Raw genomic sequence first — 12,980 nt, 5'->3', positions numbered from 1 at the left:
CTGACCATTTCTATTTCTGGCCTCCATCTCCACAGCATCAGACCCCCCACCCCCCTCTTTACACTTTTTTTCCGTTTGCCTCAGTGGAATCAACCTGGCCCAGCGGCCCAGCCTGACTCATTTAAAGAGACGTTCAGGTGACGGAACATCACCATTATCTTCTGCGGCGTTGTGTCGGCGAGCGTTCCCACGTGCACTTTTTAGTTCCGTGCAAACTTAGTTTTCATTCCTAACAAATGACCCTCACTGTGTGGCAGATCAAGGCCATTTCTGATTTATTTCCAGAACTCTGAATGTAAAAAAAGCAGAGTGACCCACAAATATAAGCAGAACGGTTTATAAAAAGATCCGGTCTGACCCATATCCCTTTGAATATGGGGCGTATGCATTAAAACATACCGTTTATTCTTCATTTGGACCAGATCAGATGTGATTAAAAAAGATTCTGTAAACAAATAAGTTTTTTTTTAAATCCTCCACACGCTGCTCGTCGTCTTGATCCGCTGCAGCCTGTCGTGACAGAGAGAAAACACAGGAGGCAAAACATTTAAAACATTTGATGACTTTGATTATTCTAATGAGTCAACTTTGTTTGAAAAAAGAACCAAACTGCCACTCTTGAAGGCTTTCAAGGCTGCAGAAGTGACAGCGTATGAAAAAAAAAAGAGTCTTCATTTAGCATTCAGAGGATGCGCTCTGCCCCCGGTGATAAAAACACTGCAGATATGCAAAGTTCTGCCGGAGCTTTATCACACACCTCAGAAATCCTCCTGAGAAATGAGCTGAGTGGGGACTGAAAACAGAAGGAGGACTTTACATCGCAAACTTACTTTTAGCCAAAGGATACATCTTACCCACTTAAGGTGTGAAATTCACATTTTTAAGGAGCTCCAACAGTTTTGGTTTGCGTATTAGACGGATTTCCATGTTTTGTTCCTGGATCTTTTGTTTCTGAGCAGACACTGAAAGATCTGCGACGATCATCTTTGGAGCTAATTTAAACGCTTTCTCTGTGGTGTTTTATTTTATATTTTTAATTTTACGCAAAAGGTTTGTGAAAATGTAAAAGAATGGAACTTTCTGTTTTTACAGTATTTATTAAGAATGTTTCTGAGAAGATTTTGTCGTTTTAGTTACTTTTGTGAGTGAATTTGATTATTAATGGCCTTTAGTCTGTTGGTAATCAAGTATAAATGAATGAATGAAAACTGTTTTAGACAAAATCATTGTGGGCGGGACTGTCGGTGAGCCTGTCTCCACTTCCTGTCATCCATCTCTTTATGTCACAGAGCAGGTAGACGGCTGGTTCCAACTGTAGCAGGTTTATTAACACAGCTAAAAGTCCACAAATCTAAATCAGGTGGTCAGAAGTCGACAACAAGCATGGAAGTATCAGAGAGCAACCAGAGTGGTCAGGATCCAGGCAAGGGTCGGGGCAGGCGGCAAACGAGCAGAAACACAGACGAAGCAGGATCAGGTGAACAGGAGATCAGGTCAGGATGCTCGGTATGTGGGCTCAGTGGCACAAACAATACTCCGCACTGATGGATGCTCTGAGCAGTTCTTCAAGCATGTGTCAAAGTCAAAACCCAGGGGCCGGATCCGGCCCTCCAGGTAATTATATCTGGCCCTCCAGATCTTTTTTTTTTTAATTGTTATTAATGGACCAATGTTATCTTGCTCTCATTTCTAACTTGTATAATTTTGACAAAATATATTTTTATGGAGAGTAGAATATTGAAAGTTATTTAATGTTTACGTTGATTTATTCTGTAATAATATTCCTGTCTTGATATTATTCATAATAATGTTAAAAAGTTACGGTTTTAAAGTATTAAAAATTAGCATTCTGATAGCTTTTTGGATTATTTTGGCATTTACAAAGATTTTTTAGGCTATTTTGGAAATAAGCTAACATTTCAACTACACGCTAGCTGTTTTGGCTATTTTAAAGCTTAGCTATTTTTTCAGAAAACATGCTAGCTGTTTTGGCTAACCTTAGTTTTTTTTAGGCTAATTTGGCATTTAGCTAATATTTTAGCTGGCTATCAGCTTCAGCGTTTCAGCTATTACCTTTATTGATTTTAGCTATCAATTTCAACATCTTCAGTGGCCAAATTCAGCTTATAGCATTCACACTAGCATTATCACAGGTAATGCTAAATATCTTCTTCATAATTATGATAAAAGTTACGGTTTTAAAGTTTTAAAAATGTAGTTTTTAGAATGTTCAATAAATGTTTATCCAGTTCGGCCTAAGGTGTGTTTTGGATTTTGGCCCCTTGCACGATTGAGTTTGACACCCCTGGCTTAAAGGGTTAACAAACAGGGAAGTTGGAGGCTGACTCCACCCACAGCTGAAATTTGAAATTCCACTCAGAGGGGTGGGGCTTGGGAACGGGGCTGTTATCATTACTGGAGCTGCAGATCATGACGTGGGACTTAAATGGTTTGACCAATCACAAAAGTCAAATGTAAAACCTTGATTCAACCTGTAGGGGGCAGCACACAGGCAGTTTTTGATTTGATGTTCAAGAAATAAACAAGTTTATTTTAATTTAACAAAAATGTGGCAATGGCCAACAGAAAGCACTTTTAAATCCCCATTAATAGAGGTCAACAGACAAAAAAAGGTGATTTAGGGTTTGGTTACCCTTTAAGTGTCTTGTGAGTGATTGGCAAATGAGAGACATCTGAGCAGCATCCATTAAGCACTCTGGAAACAGCTCCCACTAGTGACCAAAGGGGGAGACAGAGAGCTGCCTCCTGACAGATTATGTGCTCTCCAGCTAGTTTACAGCCCCTCACAACCCCAACCTAACATTACCGGTGTAACAAAACGTCAAGCCCACGTTTTAGTCACAGCTACAAGCTTTTTCAAATTTTTTTTAGCCTTTGATTTACAACAGTTTCATTTAAAAAATACTCATAAATGCAATTTTTAGCTTAACTGACTTTATATATGTCCTCAAGATTATGTTAATAACACACAAAACACCCTTTTCATCAGAGTGAGGCTTTAACCCTCTCGGTTGTGCAGAACTGAACAGCATTTCCACAAAGTCACATGTGCAGGAGCCATTAGCAGGCCGAGTCATTATTTTCACTTTTAACTGTGGAGGCCTCGGCCTGTCTCCACACTTACTTTGGACCCTGTAGCAACACAATGCAAAGCAATTTGCCGTGAATAACCACCCAGGATGCTTTCAGTACATCACAGGGGCAATCAGCGAGTAAACTGGATGAAAGCAGCACAGAGCAGCAGAGCGGCGGAGAGGAAATAGGATCAGTGACTTCCAACGACAGACAGATGAAGAAACAGGAGAAAGACGGAGCGGTTATCATGTTAGAGGCTACTACGGCGCTGGTCAAGACGCTGAATGGGCAATAAAAGAGCGGCAAGATGGAGTCGTAATGGCAACAAACAGGACATAAAAAGGAGCTGACCCACGGTCTGCATTAGAAGAATAAATACAAAACCCGTGGAGTGTTTACAGCAGACTGAGCTTCACTGGGTCTGTCAGAGACCAGATTTATTCTGAAGAATTGTAACTTTGAAAGCTCGGTCTTTCAGTGGTCAGTGCTGTCATCGCTGATTCTATCGTGAAAAGCATTAAGTGCAGGAAGCCAGCTGAATTCTGCTTCTCTTGTATTATTTATAACACACAGATGTGTTCAGAACTGAGAATCTAAAGACAGTAACGCTGCACAGGTGGGGTTTGGGGTTAGGGCTGCACCCTAAAGACCCACTCCAACACGCTTCAAGTTATAGTAAAAGTGTTTCCAGCGTTCTATTATAACTATAATTAAAAAATGTTGGCCAAAATAAGAAAAAAACTGTCATTTTCTATGACCTAGTTCTGCAGAGCGGCAGGAGTTCACCTCTGATTTGTGGGTTTGGAGTAAGCCTGCCCTCATTTCCCATCATTCATTTGTTTACATACTCTCCCACTATCTTTTAGCGCCTCACAACCCCAAATTACAGGTGTAACAAAAATGGCGAGCAATATTGAAGCTATCCAGTCGAACAATTTTGAGCCACATTAGACGAGGAATCTATTTGTCTGCAAGTGGATGTATCGGAATGGAGCAGAGCAAATTGTAGCACCTACATCATTACTACAAGCTTTTTCAAATGTCATTTTTTCATCTGCATCTGATTCACTGATATTTGAGCAAAGAAATAATCAGAAGTGCAGTGTTAATCTTTGTCTTCTGTATGTCTATGGAGCTATTTTGGGGCCATAAATATTTGAAGCCCCCCCAAAAAAATCTAATAAAATAACATTTTGAAAAAAAATTGGTGTTTGGCCAAAAAAATAAAAAATGTCCAAGACTTGTTCCTGCTCAAAAATATACGTATTTATTTTCAGCTTCAAATGTTCTGTTTTTAGGTTTCAAATGTTTATGGCCCCAAAATAGCTCCATATAATATGTCCTCTATCATGGGAGAAATGCTACAAGAACACGTTAAAAACAAGTTTGATTGGAGTGGGCCTTTAAAGCCTTAATCACAACTGCCCTAGCAGAAGTTGAGGAAATTCAAACATCACACACTTTATTGAAAGCTTAAAAGAAAAAAAGTTGATTTAGGGTAACAACGACAGCAAAAGTATTACACGAGTCTAAATCTCTTCTCTACGTTCGTGATACTTTTGAGGTCCTTCTACTGCTTTGAAGTTTGATTGCATGGAAACTGTAAAAACAATCAACAACATTCTGCACAAACTGAGAGCAGAGTGTTATAGATAAGTATTTCGTTAAGACCTTGAAATGGAGAATTAACTTATCCCAGAATAACTGCAACTGGTTGAAGTGCAAAATGTGTCTCTACACAGTGGATCTGGGCAAACCTGTAATGGAACAAGCAGGTGGCCTGGATGGAATTTTAGGATCGTAGACTGCTCATTGAAGCCTTAGAGCGAAGGGTAGTTAAGGGTAAAGGTATGCAACACATTCTCACTCCAAACTCGTCTGATACTGACGTTTGCTTAAGGACCCCTCCACGTCAGTCTCTGATGCTTTGGGTGTCAGAAGCTGTTCGTAAAATCAAGGGTCCATAACCCCCGGTACATGGTACCAGATGCGGTACCACACCCGGACTGGTCCCGGGGACGCGGCCAGTACCGGTAACCAAAGAGTGTCCGCCCAGAGATTGGAAGGTCGTGGGTTCGAATCCCGGCCGAGTCATACCAAAGACTCCTCAGACACTCAGCACTAAGGAGTTGGACTGGGGGGTGAAACCACCAAATGGTGTCTGCAGCTCACTGCTCCCCCAGGGGATGTGTCAAATACAGAAAACAAATTTCACACACCTAGGTGTGTGACAAATAATGGGACTTTAACCTGATACTGGTACTCTAACCCTAACCTGGTCTCAGTGGTACCGGACTCGAACTGGTACCAGGTTAGGCTACAGGTATTGGGTAGTGGTGCGCAACGCGATTCCAGTTTGTGGTCCGGAGATTGGGGACCTGTGATCGAATGGGTATAGTCAGTACGTCAAAAAACGATGAGTTGGGGACTCCCAAAATGTCAAAAAGTGACTTGGAGGAGTCCTTAAAGGGTAACCAAACCCTAATTCAACTTTTTTTGGCTGTTGACCTCTATAAAAGGGCTGTCTGTTGGTCATTGCCAAATGTTTGATAAATTAAAGACTAGAGTGTGACAGCGTCACATGTACGTCATAAGTGCATGCAACTCCCACTAGCCCTACGACCACGTCATGATACACTTTCCACATTCACGACAACGGTACGTTCCAGTTTCATGGCCTCCCTTGAGGTAGCCGTACCAGCCTCAAGGGAACTGCAAGACACACCTGTGCTCCACTTAAGAACCAGCCACTCCCCTATATGACCCCCCCGGTCCAAAAACCTCAACACCCATATGAGTCAACCCCAGTACAGGCGTATGCCACTAAGGCAGTAGATATTACCTCAAAAGGCAGCAACTGTGTGCAAAATATCAAGAAAAAGAGCCAAATTTCTTGGATTTATTAAGATTCTCAAATTTCATTGAGCAGACCACTTTTTTTCTTTCTTTTTCCCAGAGGATGTTTGTATCAGGCAATAGCTTATTTCCCAAAGACAGAAACAAGGCTCTTAAAGTCTAGCCTATTCCTGGGAGACTGTGGTGAATAAAAATATGATTCATTGCTCTGATGAATGAAACAGAACACAGTTTTATTAATTTCCCTGCATGAGGAGAAGAAATCATAGAAAGTGTAAGAATGTTGGATTTAAAAGGCTCCCCATAACAGCCCTCGTCTGCTTTTGATCAGCATCTTTTCTCAGAGGTATTTGTTGGTTCATTTTGTGTTTTACTGCTCTGTCAGAAACAACTGCAACATCATTGATAACTGGGGTTATTTCAGGGTACAGCCCTGGTTTGCTGAATTGAAAAAGATCCACAGTAAACAGCTGTTTTCTAACATTCTGCATTGGGTTAAATTCTCTTTTGTAAACATTTTTGCAGGATTCCTACGAAAAAGGAAACATAAATAAAACAAAAAAACCCACCAGAATTTATTGCTAAAGACTTTTAAATGTCCACAAATAATCAATTTCAAATACATAAAGACTTTGTAGGAGTAAAAGTATAAATAGTTGAGAACAATTAGCATCAAAACAACAGGTTTTGATCTTTTTAAGAGTTTAATTTTTTTGATTTGTCACTTTATTAGCTCCAGATTGAAATAGAAACTGGCTACATCCCTGAAATTTGTTCCAAACCTTTTAATATTGAAATGAAACTAAAGTTCTCGATTATCGTATCGGCCAAAGAGTGTTACTTTCTTTTACTCCTAAAAAACTTCAACAAATCCACGACTCAGTTTGGTGGATTCGCTCCAGCTCAGACAGGAGCCACAATCTTGTTCCTTTTAAAATAAAAATGTAATTCAGAAGGATGAAGGAATTGAAAACCGACTGAGTGTCAACCAATTGATGCCGTTGCTAAGGCAACCAGATATACTAGAACAGTACAGAAGTGCAGACCTTCATCTGACCTGAAGAAAATCTTTGGAATCATCTCCAAATGTGAAACTTTGCTTTTCGGCAGTGACTTGATGTGTTCCTAACAACAGATTTAAGGTAAATACAGTTTTAGGGCCTTCTGGGGGTAACTCAAAGAAATCCAAACAGTGAAAACACACAAAGATCCACAAAAACACAGAAGTCCCACTCTGACAGAAATAAAATACACAAAACACAGAAGGAAGAGAAATAAATAAAACCAAACCAAATATACACAAATCTGATGTGAGACTCTTTTCACGTCTTCAAAATTTGTGTGTAAATGATGTGTTTAAATGCTGTTAGAACGCTGGGTCATCAGAGTTTTCTTATCAGTCGCTTTGAACAAAAACTTTTACATCCCAGTCTAATTGCTAAATCCATGACCCATTTTATAAAAAGGCTCTTTTCACTGTAGAAATCAAACAATTCAACTCAGGATCCTCCAATTCTCCAAATGATCTGGTACTTTGAGCTCCCAGGTAGACCGATCTTAATCTGTGAGGATGCCTTGAGTTTATGGACCTTTAAACAGTCAGTCAGTCACTGAAGCTCCATGAAATCTCTCTCATTTCACCAGTTTGAAAGAATAATTACTTTTTTTCTATTCTATGCATTAAACTTTAAACTATTAAAATTATTTTGGCCTCTTCTAATCCACTTAAACTACAATTTTTATGAATACGCTCTTCAAATAAGCCTTAAATCAACCTTAATATTATTTCTGTTCAACATAGCAATTCAAACAAAAATATAAGGGAAACAGTTTTTGGTGTATTTTCTGTATAATTTTTCATTTTTAGAAAAGAATATGATGATAAAAAATTTTCAAAGAGCAAAACTTTAAAAACCACACAGCCTTTGCTCTCCTCAGCTCACAAAAATGCAAATCAACTTCGCTTCAGTGGGCGCTTATTTAACTCCTTTATTAACTCGGGGAGATTGGTGACTTTAGAGCCATTATGTACCTTACAACTCATTAGAAAGAAATGAAGCTGATCTATAATTTACTTGACATGTGAAAATGGAGCTCCCATTTGCGCTGCATTCCTCCGACTGGCCCCATGAATTAATATGGATAAAAAAATTTCAGGAAAAAGCTGCTAAAAAAAAAACAAAAAAAACCAGTAAGGGATGAAACAGCATCTGGCTTCTGGATTTATTGATGTGCAAAACATTCATTTACATATGATGATAAACCCGTGACCCCCTCCCACGCACACACAAACGCCGCAAATACGCGCAGCGGGAAAAATTTGCAAGCAAAATTCCCTGAAGTCAGCACATTTCTTGATGGAGAACAAGCCTGTGAGCTGCTTTGTCATGCAGGTCAGGCCTCAGGCATCGCAAGGGCTCATAACATTAACCCACACACGCACGCTCGCAGGGCTGTAAACATTAGCGATATCTTCTCATTTCCTCTGCAGGGGCAGGCAGGAAAGCAGTACATCTGCAGCCTTTCACTGGTAATGATCCCCTTTACACTTCACACTGCCAGAGAGATGAATGTGGCTGGATGGGGTCAGTGTGGAGGAGGAGGAGGCTCTGACGCGCCCTGAGAAGGTCGAACATTTGTGCTGTGTGTGTCCACGTCCAAAAGATCTGTGAGTTCATATACTTTTACGCACAGTCATCAAGAATGTAGAGACGAGAAAACACTATCCGGCTTTGCTTTTTTAGACTTATATCCATATTCATTGTTTAAACACAGTTGTTCACCTTTCCCGTCACGGGTGGTCACAGCAAATTGGGTTTCTCTGATTTTCACAGGTGGTTTGGCAGAGTTTTGTGTTGGATGACCTTCCTAAGAACACAACAAGACCACTACAAGACTCACTCTGATAAAAACTGTGTTTTATGATGTTTCCAGCATGCTCTTGTAATGATGGAAGACATGATGGAAGACAATTATCAATAAAATTAAGCTTAAAATTGTATTTATTTCTTAATAAAAATTATTGTGAATCAGGACCAGACAAAAAAAAAATGTAGTTTGAAAAAGCGCTGCAGCACCGTCTTCTCAGCTCCCTTGCATTAGTATTCTTTTTGCATATTAAAGTAATTTTAATGCTAAAACTGGTTTTGTATCCTCTCTTATTAGCTAGAGCCAGTTCTAACAAATTGGGGGCTCGTCCAGGATTTGAACCCATGTCCCCAAGCGAGAATCATACCCCACTCAAAGTACTTTGAGTGGTAGAAGCAGTTTTGTTACCCCTCATTTGTTATGTTGTAGAGCCCCTTCTAAAGAATTGGGGGCTTGTCCGGGATCTGAACCTAGGACTTCTCGCACCTCAAGCGAGAATCATACCCCACTCAAAGTTTTTTGAGTGCTAAAATTGGTTTCATCTCCCCCCTCTTATTTGTTACAGTGTAGAGCCAGTTGTAAAAAATCGGGGGCTCGTCCGGGATTTGAACCCATGACCTCTTGCACACCAAGTGAGAAATCATACCCCAATCAAAGTAGCTTGAGTGGTACAATCAGTTTTGTTGCCCCTCATTTTTTACGGTCAAAAACCAGTTGTAACAAATTGGGGGCTTGCCCGGGATTTGAACCTGGGACCACTCGTACTCCAAGCGAGAATCATACCCTACTCAAAGTGCTTTGAGTCCCCGCTCAAAAGTACTTTGAATGGTAAAATCGGTTCCGTCTCCCCTCCTATTTTTTAGGGTCTAGAGCCAGTTGTAACAAATTGGAAACTCGTCCGGGGATCTAAACCTGGGACCCCAAGCAAGAATCATACCCCAGTCAAAGTACTTTGAGTGGTAAAATTGGTTTAGATGACAAAAGATGATTGGAGATGATCTTTAACATAGGAACTTTAGCTCCAGTATGGATATTCTTTACCACAACTCATCAAATGTTTTCCCAAATATTATAATTCTAATGAATTAAGCTGAGAAAAGCAGCTTTGTACTGATGGACATCACTTTACACTAGTGGTTTTTAACCCTACGAGTGCTGGGGTTCTGTGTGGGTCTGCGTGACCCCCTACTGGTGAAATGAGTCATTATGTTTAGATTTTTCAAAGGTTTGATCAACAAATAACTCATGCTGCACATGCCAACATATGAAGTACTGAAGGCATAACTTAACTCATTTATGGTCAGATTAATTATTTAAAAAAAAATGTATGAAAATTAAGAGTAATCAATAAAACATGGTGGTGGCGGTACTGTGGTCTGGGCTGTTTTTAACCATAAATTCTTTAACTTGTGAGAAAATACAGAGAAGAATGTGAGACTCTTGGTTATAATATGTATAATTTTTAAAGGTATGTGTCTTCAATAGTGGAATCACTGTAGATGTGAGGTAAATCAAACTAGTTTCAGTTCAAATTTGCTTTAAAGTTAATCATACAGTAAAGTGTTTTTTCCTTGAGTTCTAGATAATCATTCAGATTCTACAGCAATTTTTTTCATGTTTCCTGCTTCCTGAGCATCATTAACCACAGAAAGTTTAGTCTGAACACATTTAATCAGCTCACAAAATGTTTCAGCTGCAGATGACGCAAAACAGAGACGTCAGCAGTGATAAAACGGATGGGAGAAAGTGAGACGGAGTGAGTTCAGCGTCTGCTCTGCCTGACGTCAGCGGGGACCCGAATGATGAGGACAATGTGACAGAGAACGGGACACCTGCCACCGAGGCGATCCCCAGGAGACGCCTGGTAGAGCTGCAAACCGCTGACCGACTTATAGAGAAAAAAAAAAGTCAAACATTTATGGATGACATTCACTGCATGTTGACAGGCAGCAGCTTAAGTTTAAGGGGAACGACTTTTAGGATGGATGGAAAATGACACCAAGTCCACAATTTGACATTTTGGTAAAGTGCTCATTATATGTGGCAGGAGGAGTACAAATATCACAATTATACATCACAAACTCTCCACGACAGACTAGTTTCTGTAGAGCTCTACCTTTCAAATTGATTAAATAATCTTAAAATAATTTACTGATGTAAAAAGAGACTCAATTTATTTGGTTTTCAATGTTTAAATTCATGCAACAATAACCACAGATGTTGCAAAAACTGTAAAATGCAGACAAACTGACTACATAATATAGTTCTACTATCCTACTATATGCTTTATGTAAATATGTCTTGTGCTGTGAAACCTGCACCTTCATTTCCATCCCAGATCGAGGTGCCTCCTGTCCTCCTGTCTCCCTCCTTCTACTCCCAAAATCTACTGGAAACTCTGAAATAAACTGAACCTAATAGCCTCCATAAATTCATACCATTTGCAGCATTATTTCAGTGACCTGCCAAGGTTTGTGAGGCTGCTTTAGAAACATCTTCCCGGGTAACCCCCTTCTCTGCCTCTCCTGTGTGAAGCTGCAAACACAAAACTGACTGGAGATCAAATAAACAAACTAATTCACTACAGTTGGTCGTTATAGAAAAAAGATAAATATCATAGAATTATAAAATAATGCAATTTAAAAAACGGATTTACCTTTAACCTTAAATAACTGTTCATATCTAATTTATACACACATTTTTAAGACATTAGCATGACCCAAATTTTCCTCAAAAATCCACTGTATAGAACTTGGGCTTTATTAATTATTAAATTACTGCTTTACCCCTCTGGCTACACCTTATTGCTCCAATAATAGGGGCATTTAAAGGTAGGGCACTTGTGACATGGAGGAGAAACGCATTTCTTTGTGTGGGCGTGGTCTAAAGCTTAGAATTTTACATTTTTAATATAAATATTATTTCTTTTTGTATGACTTTGAAAAGTTATAAAACAAATGTTTTGTATTTTCTGAGCACCGGCAGCTACGAGCTAACGCAGATGACCGGCGACGATTGATGACATCAACAAGCGGATGTAACATACGAATTTGAAGACACTGGTTGTGTCCTAATCCCCCCCCCCCTCATCCCTAACTACTAAAAAAACTACAGTACATAATGCGGGACTTTTTATTTTTATCAGTTTTTTAGTTGTGGTTTTTTGGCTGCAGTCACGCAGGCTCCAACCCAAACTTAATCTGAAAGGTTCAAACGAAAATGGAACAATCCAAAAATGCTTGACAGTCGTTGTGGTTCACTCCAATCTATAGCGCTCATGTGAGTTATGACAATGTAGAGGAACTAGAGGCGAAATAAAACAAATATTAACACTTTTTTTGTCCAAGTGGACAGTTCGTTGCTAGCATCCCCCAGACACAATGAAGGAATTGTATCCCATAATAGCAAACCCAAAGTGAGCAGCAGAGCCTGCAGACTGTTGCTGGCAGTGTTGAAATCACCAGCTTGTCTGCTGAAGCCCACTGGCTCCTTCCCCAGGAGGAACTAGTTGCAAAATATCTCTACTGTGATGACTGTCAGACTGTCACACGACGTGCTTTCATGTGGTATTTTAGGAGTAGTCGTGGCGTGTATCGATTTGAATCCAATCACAAAACATCGTTCATTTCAGCCGGTTTCAGCTGACTGAACTGCCACTGCAAAATGTTCGAAACCTGTCAGGGTTTCCACACAGACAGAATAAATGAACAGCTCTGTTCTGGCATCATCCCGTCTCTCTCTTCATCTGTCGGTCTGCCTCCGTGGTTTCTGCTCCAAAGCAGCCCCTTAGTGCGAGCTGACAACCAATTTGAAGAAATAGCCAACATTTTGATTTCTGATTTGGTTGGTGTAATACTGCCACAGATGTGTCTGAGAAATGGCAACGATAGATGAGCGGGGCCAGGAGAAAGGTGCCCATGGCTTTGCCCCCCTCCCCTTCTCAAAGTAGTGTGGTGATCACCTTAAACCATCAACAATGACTTCCTGATTTCGCAATGCAGATTGTCAGGTTTAAATTTAAGTTTGACATTCCAGATTCCGCCACTAGACAGTTAAGTGGTTATGGTTGCGGAGAGTTCCCCCCCTCTAGTCCGAGAGCCCATTGTTGTGTCATGGTGGGTCACTGATGAGCCATTAACTTGCCCATGTATATGTTAATG

The 12,980-nt window shown here is 40.1% G+C and overlaps 1 protein-coding gene across 1 annotated transcript in view; it reads right to left on the bottom strand.

Annotated features, from left to right (window-relative positions):
• Positions 1 to 321: 321 nt before the first annotated feature.
• LOC112156954 (endonuclease V) overlaps positions 322 to 12,980 on the bottom strand; it is a 71,837-nt gene continuing 59,178 nt past the window's right edge. The window contains exon 9 of the mRNA XM_024289331.2: positions 322 to 510. The gene's annotated coding sequence lies outside the window, so the exon portion shown is untranslated. The remainder of the gene's footprint in view (positions 511 to 12,980) is intronic.

This window comes from Oryzias melastigma, linkage group LG1 (assembly GCF_002922805.2).
Source record: "Oryzias melastigma strain HK-1 linkage group LG1, ASM292280v2, whole genome shotgun sequence".
Taxonomy (NCBI): domain Eukaryota; kingdom Metazoa; phylum Chordata; class Actinopteri; order Beloniformes; family Adrianichthyidae; genus Oryzias; species Oryzias melastigma.
This window is presented reverse-complemented; position numbering and strand designations above follow the sequence as displayed.